The 21,964-nt window shown below is 49.6% G+C and overlaps 1 protein-coding gene and 2 pseudogenes across 2 annotated transcripts in view; 1 reads left to right on the top strand and 2 right to left on the bottom strand.

Moving 5' to 3' along the window:
* LOC719180 (BTB/POZ domain-containing protein 6-like) overlaps positions 1 to 14,147 on the bottom strand; it is a 34,543-nt pseudogene extending 20,396 nt beyond the window's left edge. The window contains exons 1-2 of the transcript XR_014111.5: positions 13,679 to 14,147; positions 12,118 to 13,370 (exon numbers count right to left, since the gene is read on the bottom strand). The product of XR_014111.5 is annotated as a BTB/POZ domain-containing protein 6-like (transcript). The remainder of the gene's footprint in view (positions 1 to 12,117; positions 13,371 to 13,678) is intronic.
* Positions 1 to 17,799, top strand: part of LOC144335247 (B-cell CLL/lymphoma 7 protein family member C pseudogene) — a 369,536-nt pseudogene extending 351,737 nt beyond the window's left edge.
* Positions 1 to 21,964, bottom strand: part of CNR2 (cannabinoid receptor 2) — a 54,110-nt gene that overhangs the window by 22,881 nt on the left and 9,265 nt on the right. The gene's annotated exons all lie outside the window — the stretch shown is intronic.

The following is a 21,964-nucleotide window of genomic DNA, read 5'->3' as shown; positions in this document are numbered from 1 at the left end:
AGTAGGTATCTAATCAAAGGCAGGAGATGCTTAATAGAGTTAGTTTATAGGATTCTTACAGGATTCTGTGCCAGGCATGGAGGCTCATGCCTGTAATCCCAGCACTTTGGAAGGCAGACAGGTGGATCACTTGAGCCCAGGAGTTCGAGACCAGTCTGGCCAACATGGTAAAACCCTGTCTCTACAAAAAATACAAAAATTAGCTGGGCACAGTGGTGCGTGTCTGTAGTCCCAGCTACTGGGGGGACTAAGGCAGGAGAATCACTTGAGCCCAGGAAGTCAAGGCTGCAGTGAGCAGTGATTGTGCCACTGTGCTCTAGCCTCGGCTACAGAGTGAGACCCTGTCTCAAAAAAAAAAAAAAAAAGAAGAAGAAGAAGAAAAAAAAGGATTCTGTCCTCCAGTCATGCCTGACCTTTGCCTGAGAGCTGAGGCAGATAGAACCATCCCTACTTATTCTCGGCTGACACTTTGCCACCACTGAAGACAAACCACCACATTTTGGAAAACTTGTTCAACCTGCAAGAATGATCCATCAGAAACAGACCCGCTGGGCGAGGTGGTTCATGCCTATAATCCCAGCACTTTGGGAGGCCGAGGCGGGCAGATCACCTGAGGTCAGGAGTTTGAGACCAGACTGGCCAACATGGTGAAACCCCATCTCTATTAAAAATACAAAATAAGCAGGGTGTGGTGGTGCACTCCTGTAATCCCAGCTACTCGGGCGGCAGAGGCAGGAGAATTGCTTGAATCCAGGAGGCGGAGGTTGCAGTCAGCCGAGATCACACCACTGCACTCCAGCCTGGGCAACAAGAGTGAGACTCTGTCTCAAAAAAAAAGAAAAAAAAGAAATAGACCAAAGTGACCCTCTTGACCTGCTCCCGAGCTGGCTGTGCCCCTGCTGCTGTGTTCAGCCATGGGGCTTTCCTTCCACATTTCTTCTCCTAGTCCCCCCTCTGTTCTTCTTCTTCTTCTTCTTCTTCTTTTTTTTTTTTTTTTGATACAGATTGTTGTTCTGTTGCCCAGGCTAGAGTGCAGTGGTGTGATCTCAGCTCACTGCAACCTCAACTTCCCAGGTTCAAGTGATTCTCATGCCTCAGCCACCCAAGTAGCTGGGATTACAGGCGTGGGCCACCACACCTGGATAATTTTTGTATTTTTAGTAGAGACAGGGTTTCACCATGTTGGCCAGCCTGGTCTGGAACTCCTGACTTCATGTGATCTGCCCACCTCCCAGAGTGCTGAGATTACAGGTGTGAGCCACAGCGCCTGGCCTCCCTCTGTTCTTTGTAGCCCTTGATTGCAGTTGCAATAAAGTTTTCTGGAGTTTGGGACTGTAGACTGTGGGTTTTTTTGACCAAATCTTTTGTGTGTGTGTGTGTGTGTGTGTGTGTGTGTGTGTGTGTGTGAACCTATGAATTATATTGAAAGCCCAAATCAGCCAGGCATGGTGGCTCACACCGTAATCCCACCACTTTGGGAGGCTGAGGCAGGCAGATCACCTGAGGTCAAGAGTTCGAGACCAGCCTGGCCAACATGGTGAAAATCCACCCCTACTAAAAATACAAAAGTTGGCCAAGTGTGGTGGTGGGTGCCTGTAATCCCAGCTACTTGGGAGGCTGAGGCAGGAGAATTGCTTGAATCCGGGAGGCAGAGGTTGCAGTGAGCTGAGATCGCACCACTGCACTCCAGTCTGGGCAACAGGAGCAAAACTCTGTCTCAAAAAGAAAAAAAAGAAAGCCCAAATCTTACCTCTTTTTTACTCTTTTTATAACTACTTTGATGTCAAAACCCACCTCCTCCAAGAAGCGTTCTCTGGTGTCCCCTTGTTCTTACTGCACAGACCAGTGTCTACCTTGTATTATTTGTGTCCGTTCCACATCTTGCTTCCTGGACTGTGAGCTCCTAGTCTTGAGAGCAGTATCTGGGTCTGGGAGTACAGTCATCTTTGTATCCCACTTGCCCAAAAAAGTGTCTCCTAGCAAAGTGGTAGCCCCACAGTGGACTCTCAGTGGAGGTCTTTTGATGAGGAGCCAGAGCTGAGCAGAGCGGTCTTGGGGAGCCGGAACTCAGCCTAGCCAGGCAAGGCAATTTGATGGCCTCAAGCTTCCACTCCTCAATCCCAAGCCCATGGCAGACACTTCTCACCACTCCAAGTCCTCCTGTCCCCTGAGCCTCACAGTACTTCTCACCCTAGTGCTCCTGGCCCGGAGAAGCAGACTTGCAGAAAGAGGTTGGAACCACAAGCAGCAGCCCTGAAGCAGAGTGTGAACTAGAAGGATGGTGCCTGCCCGGGCTCTTGACCTTGTGAACAGACCACCAGGAGAGTCACTTCTAAAATGGGTTTGGCAGGGGAGGTGGGACAGCACTGGGCAGGGAAGGAACTTAAAATCTCTCTAGTGATATAGGTCCCAGGAGAGGTTTATTGATATAAGGCAAAATATGGAAGCTTTCCTAGAGGAGAGATGAAAAGGGCTGGCAAAGGAGTTGTTCCCGAGTCAATTCCTTTAATAAATTCCTCCTGGGGTTTCCAGCACTTGAACTGGCATGAAGCCTGGCACAAAGTAAGCACTTACATATTTAAAATGGATTTGCAGAATCAATGAACGTCTATTAGGAGAAAAGCAGGCTTCTTCAGACCCACTTCTGTGCTGCTTTTTCCGTCGGCTGCCAGCAAGCCCAGAGCTAAATGCAATGTGGAAGTGCAGTCACGGGGCCATTCAAGGTCGGTTCCTGATTTATTTATTACTCCTTTTCGTGGTTTCTAATGCTTTGCTTTTATTTTAACTGCCCCAATTTAAAATGTAGCCACCTCTAGTCTTTTTAGGAAGAATATGTAGGCCGGGCGCCATGGCTCATGCTGTAATCGCAGAACTTTGGGAGGCCAAGGCAGGCGGATCATTTGAGGTCAGGAGTTAGAGACCAGCCTGGCCAACATGGTGAAACCCTGTCTCTACTAAAACTACAAAAATCAGCCAGGAGTGGTGGTGGGTGCCTGTAATCCCAGCTACTCGAGAGGCTGAGGCAGGAGAATCACTTGACCCCGGGAGATGGAGGTTGCAGCGAGCAGAGATCGGGTCGCGCCATTGCACCCCAGCCTGGGCGACAGAGGGAGACTGTCACACGCACACACACACACAGGGAAATAATGTGTAATGTATAGGTTAAGAGCAAAGGATTGTTATTAAGGTCTTCTATCTATAGTTCCTTTCTCAAATGTCTATGGGTTATCAGAGAAACTCAGTCTTCCCTGTGGGGCTGAAGGATCCTATCCCCAGCCTGCTGTCCACTCACCAATCATCACCCCCACCCAGGCTGTCTAGATTCACTCAGTCTCCCTGGACCTTTCCTGGACCTTCCTTCTGCATCGTCATCTCTAGCCTCTCTCCTGGGCAGAGTTGAGCTAAACGATGTCTGAGGCCTCTTTCCACTTTAGTCAAGGTTAAGTGCCACAGCTTTAGAAGGAAACATCACTGAGTTCAAATCTCAGGTCAGCCACTGGTAGGCTGTGTGACCTTGGGGAAAGTTACTCAAACTCTCTGAGCTTCAGTTTCTTCCTCTGTAAATGGGGAAACTAATCCCTATGTTCCGTATGTGCAGATTAAATAATTATTTAAAAATAATTTAAGCAGGAGCTTGGCTGCCTGATTGAACTATCAGGAGTGGTGGATGTGGTGGAAAGAAAAGGGTCCGGAGTTCGGAATCTCAGGTGCTCAGGGTTTGAACCCCGGCTCTGGCACCAGCTGGCTCTATCTGGAAGCCACCTACTCTCTCTTGTTCCAGTATTGCCATCTGAAAAGAAGACTTGGGGATAACCATGAGTGCTTGGCACTGTGCTAGTACTTTCTACACATTATCTCATTTAAATCTCAAAACAAGCCTTCAAGAATCTTATTGTTATTATTTTCCATATTTTATAGATGAAGAAATTGGGGCTCAGGAATGTTAAGAAACTTTCTGGGGGCTGGGTACCGTGGCTCATACCTGTAGTCCCAGCACTTTGGGAGGCTGAGGTGGGCAGATCACCTGAGCCCAGGACTTAGAGACCAGCCTGGGTAATGTGAAACTCCATGTCTACAAAAAATACAAAAATTAGCTGGGCGTGGTGTTGTGTGCCTGTAGTCCCAGTCACTCAGGAAGCTGAGGTGGGGGATCGCTGGAGCCCAGGAGATTGAAGCTGCAGTGAGCCATGATTGCACCACTGCACTCCAGCCTAGGTGACAGAGCAAGACCCTGTCTCAAATTTAAAAAAAGAAGAAGAAAGAGACTGGGCACAGTGGCTCACGCCTGTAATCCCAGTACTTTGGGAGGCCGAGGCAGGCGGATCACCTGAGGTCAGGAGTTCAAGACCAGCCTGACCAACATGGGGAAACTTCATCTCTACAGTAAAAAATACAAAAGTAGCTGGGCATGGTGGCTCGCCTGTAATCCCAGCTACTCGGGAGGCTGAGGCAGGAGAATCACTTGAACTTGGGAGGTGGAGGTTGCAGTGAGCTGAGATCATGCACTGCAGCCTGGGCAACAAAAGTGAAACTCTGTCTCAAAAAAAAAAAAGAAAAGAAAAAAATGAAAGAAGAAAGAAAGAAGGAAGGAAGGAGGGAAGGAAGGAAGGAAGGAAGGAAAAGAAACTTGGCCAGGTGCAGTGGCTAACACCTGTAATCCCAGCACTTTGGAAGGCCAAGGAGGGTGGATCACTTGAGGTCAAGAGTTCGAGACCAGCCTGGCCAACACGGTGAAACCCCATCTCTATTCTAAATTTAAAAAAATCAGCCAGGCAGCAGAATCACTTGAACCTGGGAAGCAGAGGCTGCAGTGAGCCAAGATCCTGACACTGCACTCCAGCCTGGGCAACAGAGTGAAACTCTGTCTCAAAAAAAAGGAAGAAAGAAAGAAAGAAACTTGCTGGGGACATCGGGAATCCATGCTCTTGTCCATTTCTTTGAAAGCCTAGGATCCCATCCAGTTGCTTTGCTTTCTCTCCTCCCATCTCCAAACAAATACTTGGTAAATTAACTGACTAATTAGAAATCTGCAACACTGCCGGGCACAGTGGCTCATGAGTGTAATCCCAGCACTTTGGGAGGCTGAGGCAGGCGGATCACCTGAGGTCAGGAGTTTGAGACCAGCCTGTCCAACATGGCAAAACCCCGTCTCTACTAAAAATACAAAAAATTAGCCAGGCATGGTGGCATGTGCCTATAATCCCAGCTACTTGGGAGGCTGAGGCAGGAGAATTGCTTGAACCTGGGAGGTGGAGGTTGCAGTGACCCACGGTCACGCCACTGCACTCCAGCCTGGGTGACAGAGCAAAACTCCATCTCAAAAAAAAAAAAAAAAAAGAAAAGAAAAAAAAGAAATCTGCCAACAGGACAGTTTTGTTGAGTCTTTTTCAAATATCTTCTTCCTCTTTCGGCCGGGTGCGGTGGCTCACGCCTGTAATCCCAGCACTTTGGGAGGCCGAGACAGGCGGATCACAAGGTCAGGAGATCAAGACCATCCTGGCTAACACGGTGAAACCCCATCTCTACTAAAAAATACAAAAAACTAGCCGGGAGAGGTGGTGGGCGCCTGTAGTCCCAGCTACTCGGGAGGCTGAGGCAGGAGAATGGCGTGAACCTGGGAGGCGGAGCTTGCAGTGAGCTGAGATCCGGCCACTGCACTCCAGCCTGGGCGACAGAGCGAGACTCTGTCACAAAAAAACAAAAAACAAAAAACAAAAACATCTTCTTCTTCTTTCAATTATCTTATACTTCAGCAACTTCTCTTTTAGAGAATGGACTAATAATGCTCACATTCATAACATACTTGACAACTTACACAGCCTGGGAAGGCTCACAGCTATTATGTGAGGCAGGTTTTGCTCAACTATTCCATGAGCAAATAGATTCAGAGGTGGCAAGTCATTTGCCCAAAAACCCATAGCAAGTGGCAGACAAAGCCAGGACTTGAGTTCTTTTTTCTTTTTTTTTCTGGAGACAGAGTCTTGCTCTGTAACCAGGCTGGAGTGCAGTGGCGCGATCTCGGCTCACTGCAACCTCCGCATCCTGGATTCAAGAGATTCTCCTGCCTCAGCCTCCCGAATAGCTGGGACTACAGGTGCACACCACCGCACTCAACTAATTTTTTGTATTTTTAGTAGAGACGGGGTTTTTAATGTTGGCCAGGATGGTCTCGATTCCTCGACCTCGTGATCCCCCCCTTCTCAGCCTCCTAAAGTGCTAGGATTACAGCGTGAGCCACCACGCCCGGCCAACACTTGACTCCTCGTGTCATGAGGTCAGATTGGTAAAGAGGCAGGATTGAATGCATGACTCTGCACAGGGCGAGGGGCCCTGACACCACGCACAATCTTTTGTCTTTATTTCCAGGGACAAATCCCATCTCTTTTCTCTCTTTTTGACTTTGTCTTTTTCTGACCATTTCTTCTCAGTAATGCCTTCATTGCTACCATTAGCTGTCCCTGAGTTATTGTTATTACTATTTCCTTTTTGTAGAGATGGGGTCTCACTATTTTGCCCAGGCTGGTCTCAAACTCCTGGCCTTAAGTGATCCTCCCAAAGTTCATGTTCAGATTACGGGCATGAGCCACCATGCCCTGCCAGGCCCTAGACTTTAGTCCTTTCCCCACCTTCCTGGTGGAGTCCGGACCTTCTCACCCACAAGGATTTGCCCATCAGGCTTTTGGGCTTTGGAGTCAGATAGCACTGAGTTCCAATCTTGCCTCTGCCAAGTATTATTAGCTTTTTGCTCTCAAGTAAAGCCACTCACTTCATTCATCTCTTTCACTCAGTTTCCTCATCCGTAAAACAGGAGTAACAAGTAGTACTTGTCTCAACAGTGGTGGGGAGGCATGAAGACTAATTGAGTTAGCTCAGGCCTGATACAGTGTCTGCCACACACTAAGCCCTCCATGAATGGCTTATATAGCTTATATAGATGCTATATATGTGTACACATTAGAGCTTTTTCCTCACTTTCTCAAGTTCTTTGCTAGTTGGTAACCAATGAGAGTTGTCATCTTTGTTGTGCCCTTGGGCTGGTCGGGGGAGTGTCAAAGAGGGAGGTGAGAGGCAGGAGGGAAGGGTGGGACAGGAAAGCAGAGGGGGAAGACCCTGTCTCCGCTCAGAACTTTTAGAGATGTAAGAACAGGGAACTGAGATTGTGCCAGGGAGCACCTGCCAGCTTGCCGTCATGATGAGAGCCCTGGATCAAGGAGATACGAAGGATGCTGGTTCTAGTCCCAGGTGGAACTTGATGGCTGTGTAACCTCAGGCACAAGAACCTCCTTCTCAGTAGGTCCATCTGCACCAGCAGTGGGTTTTTTGTTTGTTTGCTTGGTTTTTTTTTTTTTATTATTTTTATTATTTTTATTTTTTTCAGAGTCTTGCTCTGTCACCCAGGCTGGAGGCTGGAATACAGTGGCAAGATCTCGGCTCACTGCAGCCGCCTCCTCCCAGCTTCAAGCAATTTTCCTGCCTCAGCCTCCCAAGTAGCTGGAATGACAGGTGCCTGCCACCATTTTTCTATTTTTAGTAGAGATGGGGTTTCACTATTTTGGCCAGGCTGGTTTTGAACTCCTGACCTCAGGTGATCCACCTGCCTTGGCCTCCCATAGTGCTGGAATTACAGGTGTGAGCCACTGCACCCTGCCTGGAGTGGTTTTTTGATGAGATCTCAAAAGGTCCTTCCAACATGTAAGTTATGCAATTAATCACACGGGGCAGAAAATGGGGGTGTTGTCAGATTGCGAAAGAGATGGCGTGAGAAAGGCAGATCATGAAAGCCTGGAGCAGCAGTTCTCAAACTTCGTGGTCTCAGTGACCCTTTACTGTCTTAAAAGTTACCCTGGCAATAAAGAGCTTTTGTTGATGTAGGTTACACCTATTAGTACTTGCTGTATTAGAGACTAAAACTGAGAACTTAAAAAAAATTAATAATCCTATTGCATGTCAATAGAAAATTTTTTTTTTTTTTTTGAGACGGAGTCTCACTCTGGCTGGAGTAGTCCCACTCTCACCCAGGCTGGAGTGCAGTGGTGCGATCTCGGCTCACTGCAAACTCTGCCTCCCAGTTTCAAGCCATTCTTCCACCTCAGCCTTCCGAGTAGCTGGGACTACAGGTGCGTGCCACCATGCGCTGCTAATTTTTGTATTTTTAGTACAGACAGGGTTTCACCATGTTGGCTAGGCTGGTCTTGAACTCCTGACCTTGTGATCCACCTGCCTTAGCCTCCCAAAGTGCTGGGATTATAGGCATGAGCCACCTCACCTGCCCTGAAATAACATATTTTTAAATGAAAATAACTTTTTCTGGCAAATCTCTTTAATTGTCTGGTTTATGAGAAGGCAGCTGGATTCTTATCTCCACTTCATGCAAACTGTTGCAATATGTTCTTGTGGTTAAACTATGTGAAGAAAATAAATTTGCCACTCTCTCCTGAGTTCTTCCTTTGTGGTAGGCACTGTGAAAGGCCTTTTACAAGCACTGTGTCCTTTTCTGTTATTGTTCAAATCTATACCATTTTTATTTTTTTATTTTTTTGTTTGTTTGTTTTTGAGATGGAGTCTCACTCTGTCACCCAGCCTGGAGTGCAGTGGCAAAATCTTGGCTCACTGCAAGCTCTGCCTCCCGGGTTCACGCCATTCTCCTGCCTCAGCTTCCCAAGTAGCTGGGACTACAGGCACCCACCACCACGCCTGGCTAATTTTTATTTTTTATTTTTTTGTATTTTTAGTAGAGACGGGGTTTCACTGTGTTAGCCAGGAGGGTCTTGATTTCCTGACCTTGTGGTCCGCCCACCTCAGCCTCCAACGTGCTGGGATTACAGGCGTGAGCCACTGTGCCCAGCCTTTTTTTTTTTTCTTTTCTTTTTTTTAGACAGAGTCTTGCTCTGCTGCCCAGGCTGGAGTACAGTGGCGTAATCTCAGCTCACTGCAGCCTCCACCTCCCGGGTTCAAGTGATTTTCCTGCCTCAGCCTCCCGAGTAGCTGGGATTACAGATGTGCACCACCATGCCCAGCTAATTTTGTATTTATAGTAGAGACAGGGTTTCGCCATGTTGGCCAGGCTGGTCTCCAACTCCTGACCTCAGGTGATCCAATCGCCTCCACCTACCAAAATGCTGGGATAACAGGCATGAGCCACCGCACCTGGCCTGTACTATATATTATTTTTAAATGTTTTCATTCTATTTTCGATGGACAAATAATAATTGTATATATTTATTGTCAGGCCTCTGAGCCCAAGCCAAGCCATCGCATCCCCTGTGACTTGCACGTATACACCCAGATGGCCTGAAGTAACTGAAGAATCACAAAAGAAGTGCAAATGCCCTGCCTCGCCTTAACCGATGACATTCCACCACAAAAGAAGTGAAAATGGCCGGTCCTTGCCTTAAGCGATGATATTATCTTGTGAAATTCCTTTTCCTGGCTCATCCTGGCTCAAAAAGCTCCCCCACTGAGCACCTTGTGACCCCCACTCCTGCCCGCCAGAGAACAACCCCCCTTTGACTGTAATTTTCCTTTACCTACCCAAATCCTATAAAACGGCCCCACCCTTATCTCCCTTTGCTGACTCTCTTTTCAGTCAGCCCGCCTGCACCCAGGTGAAACAGCCATGTTGCTCACACAAAGCCTGTTCGGTGGTCTCTTCACAGGGACGAGCATGACATTTATGGAATACAATGTGATGTTATGATACATGTATCAAAATTGCTAAAAGAGTAGATTTTAAATGTTGTTACCACAAAGAAATGCACTGTCTCCTTTATCTTCCAAACTGCCCTTGGAGATAGACTGTCTCATTTTCACTATCTTATCTATGAGGAACCAGAGGCTTAGCTAGATGGATTTGCCAAGGTCACAAAGTTTGTAAATGGCAGAGTCAGAATTCAAACTCATATACCTGGTGCCAGACCCTGACCACAGAAGTTGGGCAGCCTAGATGTGAAACCACCTTCGCAAAATTATGACTGAGACAGTGAAAGAGATCTAACCTAACCAATTCTATCTTGCTTCTAATCTCCAAGCTGTCCTTGTTCATTCCTGGGCGTAGGCTGAACTAACTTTGGGAGAAACTTTGTTTAAAACTAAGAGGATAACAGCCCTTTCCCAAAGTACACCTCGTTCTTGCCTGGGGACTAGATTGCCTTTGTAGGACTAACATTAGCCACAAGATTAGAAATTATGGTTTAGGGTCTGGTGTGGTGGCATCGCCTGTAATCCCAGCACTGAGGCTGGTGGATCACTTGAGGTCAGGAGTTAAGACCAGCCTGGCCAACATGGTGAAACTCTGTCTCTACTAAAAATACAAAAGTTAGCCAGGTGTGGTGGTGCACGCTTGAACCTGGGAGGTGGAGGGTGCAGTGAGCGGAGATTGTGTCGCTGCACTCCAGCCTGTGCACAGAGGGGTCTCAGTCTAAAAAAAAAAAAAAGAGAGAGAAGGAAAGAGAAAGAAAGAAAGAAAGAAAGAGAGAGAGAGAGATAAAGAAAAAAAAAAAAAAAGAAAAGAAAGAAAGAAAAAAAGAAAGAAAACAAACTATGGTTTAGGAGTCATGCAGCTGGAGGCTACAAGATTCTGACCCTCCCTAAACTGCTCCTAGGATCAGAGCTTGAGATATTTTGCAGACCCTGCACTTGATGGATCAACTGGCCCCACCCAAATCCATAATCCAGCTCATCTGATCTTGCAGCCCCCACCCAGGAACTGACTCAGAGCAAGAGGACAGCTTCGACTCCCTGTGATTTCATCCCTGGCCAATCAGCATTCCTGGCTCACTGGCTCCCCGCAAACAACCAAATTGTCCTTAAAAACTCTGATCCTCAAATGCTGGGGGAGACTGATTTGAGTAATAATAAAATTATATATAATATATAATAATTATATAATATATAATATATAATATATAATTATTATATATAATAATTATTTATTAAATAATAATAAAATAATAATAAAATTCCGGTCTCCCGCAGAGCTGGCTGTCCACAGCCAGCTCTGCGTAAATTACTCTTTCTCTATTGCAATTCTCCTGTCTCAATGAATTGGCTCTGTCTAGGTGGCAGGCAAGGTGAACCCCTAGGGGCTTACAGACAGAAGGGCACGGGGTCTGTCTTATACCTCCGGGCAACCATCTCTTCCCTGATCCCATTTTTTTTTTTTTTTGAGACAGAGTTTCACTCTTGTTACCCAGGCTGGGATGTAGTGGTATGATCTCAGCTCACTGAAACCTCCGCCTCCCAGGTTCAAGCAATTCTCTTGCCTCAGCCTCCCAAGTAGCTGGGATTACAGGCATATGCCACCACGCCCGGCCAAGTTTGCATTTTTAGTAGAAATGGGGTTTCTCCATGTTGATCAGGCTGGTCTTGAACTCCTGACCTCAGGTGATCCGCCCGCCTTGGCCTCCCAAAGTGCTGGGATTACAGGCATGAGCCACCGCGCCCGGCCTCCCTGATCTTATTTTTATCCTTCCCACCTTGGACCATTTTATTGAGCCATGCTTCCAGCAACCAAATTGTCCTTAAAAACTCTGATCCTCAAATGCTGGGGGAGACTGATTTGAGTAATAGGACACTAGAATGGTCGCTCCACGGGAGTGAGGTGAGGGCTTACTCTCTGTTTTGTTCACCCCTGTATCTTAAGTGCAGCTGCCTCACCCATGGTCACTGCTCAGTAACTTTGTTTGTTTGTTTGTTTATTTATTTATTTAATATTTTTTAATTTTTGGCAAGCTTTATTACAGAAGTCCATTATTTTAAGTGACTTTTTGCCAATTTTAAATGTGTAAGGAAGGTCTAAAGTGAAGCTTGGAACCACTTAGTATCCAAGAGCGTGGCAGGAACATCCAACCCCTCAAAGCAGGTGGCATGGGTGCCACTGGGAGGGGATCTGGGGCCTGTGTTGTGCCCTAAATCTTCCTCCACCTGAGACATGTACCCCAGTGTACCAGAGATGCCTAAGACTCCAATCCTCCAGCTCTGGCTGTGTGGAAAAGGTGCCTACTTCACAGAATCAAGCTTCAGTTGACTACATGCCAAAGACAGACAAGGTTAAATGTGGCCTTTCATGGTGTCAAGAAGCAGTTAGTGTCCTGACTTCCCCTCCACTCACTGGCCGACCTGCTGCAGCCTCCCTGGGCACCTCAGGCACAGAAGATGAGCTCAGGGATCTGCCCACCCTGGACCCCAGTCCCGTTGGTGCTGTCCCAGGAGCACTGGAACTGGAAGGCCACCTTTCCGCACTGCACTTCCGTCATCCCCTCCTGCCCAAAGTAGCTGAGGTTGCTGCCATCCAGGACAGCACTGGCGGTGTAGCAGATGTCTTGTTCAACCTGGACCGGGTGTTCAAACCAGACCGGGAAGGTGTTACCGGATCCGTCCGACATGAACTTGGTCAGGTTCTGAGCCAGAACCATCCCGAGCCGCTTGAGCTCAATCTTCACGCTGTACTCAGCCTTCCCAGAGCTGGACCCATACAGGCTCAGCCCCGCAATAAATACCCTTCTGTCCACTGCAAACTGGATGCTGTCACAGTGCCCGCGGTACTGCCATTGGTTGCTGCGGTAAACAGAAGACTGGAATCGGTGGCACCTCTGCGGGGAGAGGCCCTTCCTCTTGGTCAGGGGGAAGTCCAGGCGGGGCTTGTTGGTGGCCGTGTACCACAGGAAGATGGCGTGGGTCTCCTCCAGAGTCAGGATGTCTGCTTGCGCAGCGCCCTTGGCAAATTCCTCTAGGGTCATGGTTGGAATTCGGACCAGCTAGAGGGCTCGCCCCAAAACGTGCCTCTTGTTTCCTGGGGTGACTGGCAGCCCCTGCCTCTTGCACTCTGCCTCGGCCCAGTTCAGGAGGGCCTCGAAGACCACCTCCTCCTTGGTGTTGAAGGCCTCCCGAGTGATAATGATCTCCAATGTCTGCCGGTCTATCTCACAAAAGCCTTCGGACCGCAAGACCATCTCGGCCTGTGCGTCGATGAACTCCCAGCAGCGCTGCGTCAGCTCGGGCTCCTCAAACAGCCGGCTCTGGGACAGCAGGACGCAGGCGTTCTTGGCTTTCAGACTTGTCTCCAGAAAGTTGATGCAGGCTTTTGCCAAGGCTGGGACGATGTACTTCTTAGCAGCGTACAGAGTGGCCAGCACCATGTCAGCTTCCAGATCGATCTCATCACTGTACATGTACTTTAAGAGGATCAGAAAGGCTACGGGCTGCACGTCTGGAATGTGAATTTCAGATTTGACTTCCGCCAGGTCCCCGTAGAACATGGTATAGAAGACGGAGCTGCGACAGCCAGGACGTACTTGTGGGCGGGCACCGTCCTGGTCGCCCCCGGGGGCCCCAAGACAAAGTGCACATCGGCCATGAGCTCGTTGTTTTTTTTTTTTTTTTTTTTGAGACGGAGTCTCGCTCTGTCGCCCAGGCTGGAGTGCAGCGGCGCGATCTCCACTCACTGCAAGCTCCGCCTCCCGGGTTCACGCCATTCTCCTGCCTCAGCCTCCCGTGTAGCTCGGACTACAGGCGCCCGCCACCGCGCCGGGCTAATTTTTTGTATTTTTAGTACAGACGGGGTTTCACCGTGTCAGCCAGGATGGTCTCGATCTCCTGACCTCATGATCTGCCCGTCTCGGCCTCCCAAAGTGCTGGGATTACAGGCGTGAGCCACCGCACCCGGCCGAGCTCGTTGTTGATGAGCGCGTTCCTCTCGCGCAGCGTGGGGCTGCAGCACCGCCATTCCGGGCTCTCCAGGTGGTTGTTGCAGAGTGTGGGAGGCGCGGGCGCGGGGGCGCTGTGCAGGCTGCGCTGCCCGGACTTCCTGCCCACAGCGGCGCCGGCATTGCTGTTGGCTAGGTCCGCCGCCGTGAATGGGGCCTTGGGGGCAGCCTCGGCGCCTGTGGATCCCCGCCGGCGCCCTCGCGCCGCACGGGGGCCTCGGGAGCTGTTCTGCAAGCAAAAGCAGGGAGGTCGGGCGCTGAGCGACGCGGCGGTGAAGGCAGGCCAGGGGCAGCAGCATGCATGGGCGGCGGCGGCGGCGCTGCGACCCGCGGGGCTGCCACCCGTGCCCCTGCCACCCCCGCCCTTGCGACCCTGCCAGAGCCTAACCTAGCGCAGTCCGGCCAGGCCCGGCCGCAACAATAACTGTTTTTTAGTGGATTGGTTGGAGGTATTCTCTTTGACACTTGCAAACATCCTCAAGGAGGGTAACCTGCTTTCTGATTTTCAAAGTGAGGCCGGGTGCAGTGACTCATACCTGTAATCCCAGGAATTTGGGAGGCTGAGGTGGAAGAAGCCCTTGGGCCCAGGAGTTCAAGACAAGCCTGGGCAACATAGGAAGACCCTGCCGCTACAAATAAAAAAAATTAGCCAGGGGTGGTGGTGCATGACTGTGGTCCCAGATACTTGGGAGGCTGAGGTGGGAGGACCACTTGAGCCCAGGTGGTTGAAGCTACAGCTAGCCGTGAACGTGCCACTTCACTCCAGCCTGGGTGACAGAGACCCCAGGCTTTGTCTAAAACAAACAAACAAAAAAAGCATTTTTTTTTTAACGTGCATCAGTAAGAAGGGCATGCCTGGGTTAACATATCAAAAGTGCTCCTCAAAGGATCTGTGAAACAGCCTTGCAGAACCTAACCTGCCAGGCCATAAATGCAAGGGTGAAAATGGGATTGTGGGGAGCTTAGTTGTGTAAAACGCAATTAATCCTCACAGTAAGTCAGGAAGGGTGATCCTGAAACTAGGCCTCATAAAATTTAGAAAATAGGCCTCATATAGAAAAAATTAACACCAAGTGGCTCTGGATAGGGTCCCACCCTGCCTCAATAAGGTCCCACCCTGATAGGGTCCCACCCTGCCAATTCCGGGAAACAACCTCATGGGGTCCCACCCTGCCAATTCCGGGGGTCCCACCCTGCCTCGAAGTTCCCGGAATCAGCAACTCCAAGAAAAAACCTCATAAGGTCCTGCTCTAACCAATTAGCATAAGACAACTTGCTCAGGCCATAGACAGACCCAATTACCACGCGCCTAAAGCTTTGTTTGAATTTCGCGCCCTAAGCTGTGTTTGAACTTGTATTTGCCTATATAAACAGCCTGTAACAAGCAGTCGGGGTCCCAGGGCCAACTTAGAACTTGGGACCCTAGCGCGCTAGTAATAAATAACTCTCTGCTGTGAATCTCGTGTCGGTGATCCTTCGCGGCGACCCCTGCCCAGGAAGGAATCGACAGTTCGGTTCCAACATTTGGTGCATTGGCCGGGAAGTGGGGTCGTCCGAGGACCCCCGACCCATCCGGCGGAGACCTATCTGGCCCGGGCCACGGACTGCTGACTGAACGGACCTACCAGGTACCTTCGTTTTGTTCTGTCTGTCTTGCCGGCTAACTCTGAACTCTGGAGAGTACTCCTTCTGAATTAAGTGGGGAAGGGGGACAGACGTGTCCCGCACCTTCCCACTTTTCGCCCTGGGGGACGCCCTGGCGGTAGTCTGGGAGAAGGCTAATGACTCGGTCAGCCTCCTCAAATCTGTAGGCAGGCCGCCCCTGCCGTCTGAATATTTTGTAATCTTGTGGCGCTACTCTCTGGCCGCGCGGCTTCTCCTTACTTGTCTGGTCTTTGTTTTTGTTACTTTTGTTTTGTCCTTGTTTGTTATACGTGGACGAAATAAGACAGACGTTGACGACTCCTTTGTCTCTGACCCTGACTCACTTCCCTGACGTTCGGGCTCGAGCCCACAACCTCTCCATAGAATTCCGTAAGGGACGATGGCGAAAATTCTGCTCGTCCAAGTGGCCTACCCTCCATGTTGGGTGGCCCCGGGACGAAACATTTAACCTCCCAATTATCTTACAGGTTAAAGCAACAGTGATGGATCCTGGGCCACACGGACACCCAGACCAGGTGGCCTACATAATTACTTGGGAGGATCTGGTCCGAAACCCTCCCTCTTGGGTGAAACCCTTCCTCCATTCCCCTTCCCCATCCCAATCTACCCTCCTTGCCTTAGAAGCCCCAAAGAATCGGAATCCGGACCCGCATAAGCCAGTCCTCCCAGATAAACCCCAGAGGGACCTCCTCCTTCTCGAACCCCTGCCTCCTCCACCTCAAAACCCCCTTCGGGGACCTCCACCTTACGCTTCACCCTTGCCCCCTGTCTTGTCCCCAGCTCTTTCCTCTACCGCCTCGACCCCTACCCTTTCTCCAACTTCTCCCTCAGCCCCTCCCTCCACCCCGTCTCCTCCTCCAGCCCCGCCCAAACTCACCCCTCGGACGCCGCCGCCGACACCTCCTCGTCTCCGCTTGCGGCGGACTGAGGACCCAGAAGGCCCTTCCACTTAGCAATCCTCCCTTTTTCCCCTCCGTACTGTCAGTCACACAGTCCAGTACTGGCCCTTCTCTGCCTCTGACCTCTATAACTGGAAGACCCATAACCCTTCCTTTTCCCAAGACTCTCAGGCCCTAACCTCGTTAATAGAATCCATTCTCCTCACCCACCAGCCCACCTAGGATAATTGCCAGCAACTCCTGCAGGTCCTCTTAACCACTGAAAAAGGCAGCAAGTCCTCTTGGAGGCCCGGAAAAATGTGCCAGGACCAGGAGGCCTCCCAACCCAACTTCCCAATAAAATAGATGAGGGATTTCCCCTCACCCGCCCGGACTAGGACTATGAAACGGCACCAGGTAGGGAGAGTCTCCAAATCTATCGCCAGGCTCTGTTGGCGGGTCTCAAAGGGGCAGGAAAACGCCCCACAAATTTGGCCAAGATAAGAAAGAAACCCCTAAGGAAAGGGAAGCCAGGTTAGCGAAGGAACAGATAGAGCGAGAGGATCGTAAAAACCGAGTAAAGGATAAGCATTTAACAAAAATCCTGGCAGCAGTTGTGAGAAAGAAAGGACCAGGGAGAGAGGGAAAGAAGCGGAGACGGCCAAAAGTAGAAAAAGACCAGTGTGCCTACTGCAAAGAACAGGGGACTCGCGGAGGCGTTAAGGACAAAAGAGGGCGCGGCCAACTCCCGGAGGAACGGCAGGCCGAGAGCGCGGCGCCCGGGCCTGGCGCCAAGCCTGAGCCCGCCAGACGGGAGGCGGCCCCGCCGCGGGCTCGGCTCCGGCCCCAACCACGCCAGCATGGCCGGCCGGACCGTACGGGCCGAAACCCGGAGCCGGGCCGAAGATAACATCAAGAAGGTAATGGCGACCATCAAGAAGGTCCAAAAATGGAAGAAGCAATGAGTGACTGTAGGCGACACTTCCCTTCGTATCTTCAAGTAAGTGCCAGTGGTGGACCCCCAGGAGGAGGAACGAAGGCGGGCAGGTGGCGGGGCAAAGAGATCCCGTGGCCGGGAACGTCGGGGCAGGGGCGCCAGTCCCCGAGGGGGTGGCCCTCTCATCCTGCTGGATCTCAATGATGAGAACAGCAACCAGAGTTTCCATTCGGAAAGTTCCCTGCAAAAAGGCACAGAGCCCAGTCCTGAGGGCAGCCCCCAGCCCAGCCGCCCTGTGTCACCTGCCGGACCCCCAGAAGGGGTCCCTAAAGAGGCTCAGCCCCCACGGCTAGGCCAAGAAAAAAAATCCCGGGGGCATAACTGCTGGCAGCACTGACGAACCCCCAATGCTGACCAAGGAGGCCCTGGCAATGATCCAGCAGATGCATGCCTGGACACACTTAAATAATTGAAAGCTAAAATTACTGATTAAAAAAACTGACTTTCTAATCCCAAAGACAAGTACCCTCGTAGAACAAGTGACATCTGCCTGTAAGGTCTGTCAGCAGGTAAACGCTGGGGCTACCCGAGTGCCAGAAAGGAAACGAACTCGTGATAACCGCCCAGGAGTCTATTGGGAAATAGACTTCACTGAAGTAAAACCTCACTATGCTGGATATAAGTACTTACTGGTATTTGTAGATACCTTTTCAGGATGGGTAGAAGCCTACCCCACCTGGCAAGAAACGGCACACATAGTAGCCAAGAAAATTTTGAAAGAAATCTTTCCTAGATTCGGACTTCCCAAGGTAATTGGGTCAGATAATGGGCCGGCCTTCGTTTCTCAGGTAAGTCAGGGGCTCGCCAGGATATTGGGGATTAATTGGAAATTACATTGTGCCTATAGACCCCAGAGCTCAGGACAAGTAAAAAAAATAAATAAAACAATAAAAGAGACCCTTATTAAATTGACCTTAGAGACTGGTTTAAAAGATTGGAGACGCCTCCTATCCTTAGCTCTGTTAAGGGCCCGGAATACACCTAACCGTTTTGGGCTCACTCCATATGAAATCCTCTACGGAGGACCTCCCCCTTTGTCAACCTTGCTTAATTCCTTCTCCCCCTCCGATCCTAAGACTGACCTACAGGCCCGGCTAAAAGGACTCCAAGCAGTACAGGCCCAAATCTGGGCCCCCTTGGCAGAACTGTACCAACCCAGACATCCACAGACCAGTCACCCCTTCCAGCCATAAAGGTTGACAGAATCTCCACTTAGATCCACGCATCCCACGCCAAGGCTGCTCCAGAGACGTCCGGATCAACACCACTTAAGACGTGAAAACTCCAACGCTCCGCGGACCCGCTCAAGATAAGACTCTCTCGTATCTAACTCCTTACTTATTGTTTACCCTTCTTCCCTGCGCCGTCTCTAGTGTAGTTTTTGACGCTAACCCCCACCGGCCATTTAGCCTGACCTGACAGAGAATTAATTTTAATAATCAAGAGGTCTTAAATAAGACCTCCGAAAATGCTCCTATAAAGACTTGGTTTCCAGACCTCTATTTCAACCTAAAAAATAACAGATAGATAACAACAAAATTAATATAAAGTCTCTATTTATACCAGCACAACCCGCCTAAAATTCCCCTCCAAATCAGACTATTAGTCAATCCAGACACTGCCCCTGTTGCAATAAGGCCAGACCAGGTTTTATTAGAAGCTAAGAAGCCCCCGGTTTCCATATCGGAGAAGCCCCAACTAAAAACTCCTCAAAGCACTTCCCCGCCCTTAATCTCCCTCACCCTCGCCGACATGTTAAAAATTAAGGTAGCGGCTAGAGTTAAGACCAGGACAGCAGCCCTAGTGCATAGTAACCATCATCTGCAACAACTTAAAATAGCCATAGATAAAAACCTTAAAGCCATAGAACAATCTATCACAAAACTTGAAAAGTCCTTGACTTCTCTGTCTGAAATTATATTACAAAACCGACAAGGACTAGAAATTGTCTTTCTAAAAAAGGGTGGGCTCTGTGCAGCCCTAAAAGAGCAATGTTGTTTTTATGCAGATCATTCAAAAATAGTTAAAGATTCTATGGCAAAACTAAAAGAGAAAAAATCTCAACAAAGTTAGTTTAAAAATTAGTACAACCAATCCCCTTGGCTTAGCACCCTAATCTCCACCATCTTAAGACCCCTCATCCTGCTCACGCTCATCCTGACTTTCAGGCCATGCATACTCAACCACTTACTCACCCTTATTAAAAATAGATTACATGCTATGGTTCTGACCCAACTATACCAGACCCTCAGGACTAAAAAAAGAGGCTCAAGATTGAGCCTCTGACACAAAAAGAGGAGGGAATGAAACTAGGCCTCATAAAATTTAGAAAATAGGCCTCATATAGAAAAAATTAACACCAAGTGGCTCTGGATAGGGTCCCACCCTGCCTCAATAAGGTCCCACCCTGATAGGGTCCCACCCTGCCAATTCCGGGAAACAACCTCATGGGGTCCCACCCTGCCAATTCCGGGGGTCCCACCCTGCCTCGAAGTTCCCGGAATCAGCAACTCCAAGAAAAAACCTCATAAGGTCCTGCTCTAACCAATTAGCATAAGACAACTTGCTCAGGCCATAGACAGACCCAATTACCACGCGCCTAAAGCTTTGTTTGAATTTCGCGCCCTAAGCTGTGTTTGAACTTGTATTTGCCTATATAAACAGCCTGTAACAAGCAGTCGGGGTCCCAGGGCCAACTTAGAACTTGGGACCCTAGCGCGCTAGTAATAAATAACTCTCTGCTGTGAATCTCGTGTCGGTGATCCTTCGCGGCGACCCCTGCCCAGGAAGGAATCGACAGTTCGGTTCCAACAATCCTATTATCATCATCTCTGTTTTGCAGACAAGGAGACCGAGGCGCAAAGATGCAGTGACTTGTCTGAGGTTGCACAAAAGAGCAGAGCCGGATGTAACCCAACCCTGTGCCCAGGCCTGCAACTGTCACAGGGGCCTGCCTCCAAGTTGCTCAGCTGGCTCCTGTGGCTTTCTCCTGGTGACTTCTCTCTAATCTTTCTGGGGGGCCCTTTGAAATGTTGAAAAATTGCATTTGGGCTCCCTATTTTCTGCTTTACCAGATTCTAGAGTTCACACTGCCTGAAGACAGGCATCTTAGCTTTGCCCCATGAGGGAGCTCCCTTGTGATCCAGGGGATGTCACTCGGATCCTCTGGGGTTTTTGTTTGCTTGTTTGTTTGTTTTTTGTTTTGGAGTCTCGCTCTGTCACCCAGGCTGGAGTGCGGTGGTGTGATCTCGGCTCACTGCAGCCTCTGTCTCCCAGGTTCAAGTGATTCTCCTGGCTCAGCCTCCCGAGTAGCTTGGGATTACAGGAGCCTGCCACCACGCCCAGCTATTTTTTTGTTGTTGTTGTATTTTTATTAGAGACAAGGCTTCACCATGTTGGCCAGGCTGGTCTCAAACTCCTGACCTCAGGTGATCCACCTGGTGCTGCTTCCAAGTGCTGGAATTACAAGTGTGAGCCACTGTGCCTGGCCAATCTTCATTTTTATAACAAGAACTAAAAGGCCTATCTCCCTCTTTCAAAGAAAGTCTACTACAGAAAATTATGTGATGCTCTGTGATGGTTTTTTTTTTTTTTTTTTTTTTTTTTTTGAGACGGAGTCTCGCTCTGTCGCCCAGGCTGGAGTGCAGTGGCGCGATCTCGGCTCACTGCAAGCTCCGCCTCCCGGGTTCACGCCATTCTCCTGCCTCAGCCTCCCGAGTAGCTGGGACTACAGGCGCCCACAACCGCGCCCGGCTAATTTTTTGTATTTTTAGTAGAGACGGGGTTTCACCGTGGTCTCGATCTCCTGACCTTGTGATCCGCCCGCCTCGGCCTCCCAAAGTGCTGGGATTACAGGCGTGAGCCACCGCGCCCGGCCGATGCTCTGTGATGTTAAAGTGTAAATGACTGATTAGCATGTGTGGATCTCCTTCACCTGAGGGTAGCCTGTTACTGTGAAATCTCAGTCAGCCATTGGGAAGTATGCATTTGACTGGGGGTGGGAGGAGCATTGTTAAAATCACTCCTGGAAGTGGCCAGTCCCCCGTTCTGTCCATGAAGTGCTCTCTGTAGGAAAGGCAACTTTCATACAAAGTAGGCATTATAACCAGGGGACAGAGAGGCCTGCCCCTGATGATGAGGACTTTTCATGGTGGCTTCTTTCTAAAGCAGGAGTAGGATAGGGTTAACCACATAATGAACATTCTGAATCACCTGCGATTTGCCTTCGGGCCACTCTATCTCTTCCTGGCTTGGTCAGATCCCAAAGGGTAGAGCCCCTGCCCTAGCCATGATTCTGGTTTGCTTATAGGGTTGCATCGGTTGGGGGTTGCGGTTGCAATTCAGGCTGGTTCCCAGAACAGAAGAGGGGAGTTTGTGAAGCGATGTGGAGAGCCACGGAGGCTCAGCTCTTGAAACACTCTGGTGATTATGACAATAGTAGCAACTAATACTGAAATCGTACCTACTGTATACTGTGTGTCAGGCACTATTCTCTGCACTTTTCTTTTCTTTCTTTTTTTTTTTGAGATGACTCTGGCCCTGTCACCCAGGCTGGAGTGTAGTGGATCTCGGCTCACTGCAACCTCTGCCTCCCAGGTTCAAGCAATTCTCTTGCCTCAGCTTCCCAAGTAGCTGGGATTACAGGTACCTGTCAGCATGCCAGCTAGTTTTTGTATTTTTAGTAGAGACGGGGTTTCACCATGTTGGCCAGGCTTGTCTTG

This window comes from Macaca mulatta, chromosome 1 (genome assembly GCF_049350105.2).
Source record: "Macaca mulatta isolate MMU2019108-1 chromosome 1, T2T-MMU8v2.0, whole genome shotgun sequence".
NCBI lineage: Eukaryota > Metazoa > Chordata > Mammalia > Primates > Cercopithecidae > Macaca > Macaca mulatta.
The sequence above is the reverse complement of the archived record's forward strand: the minus strand, read 5'-3'. Positions and strand labels throughout refer to the sequence as shown.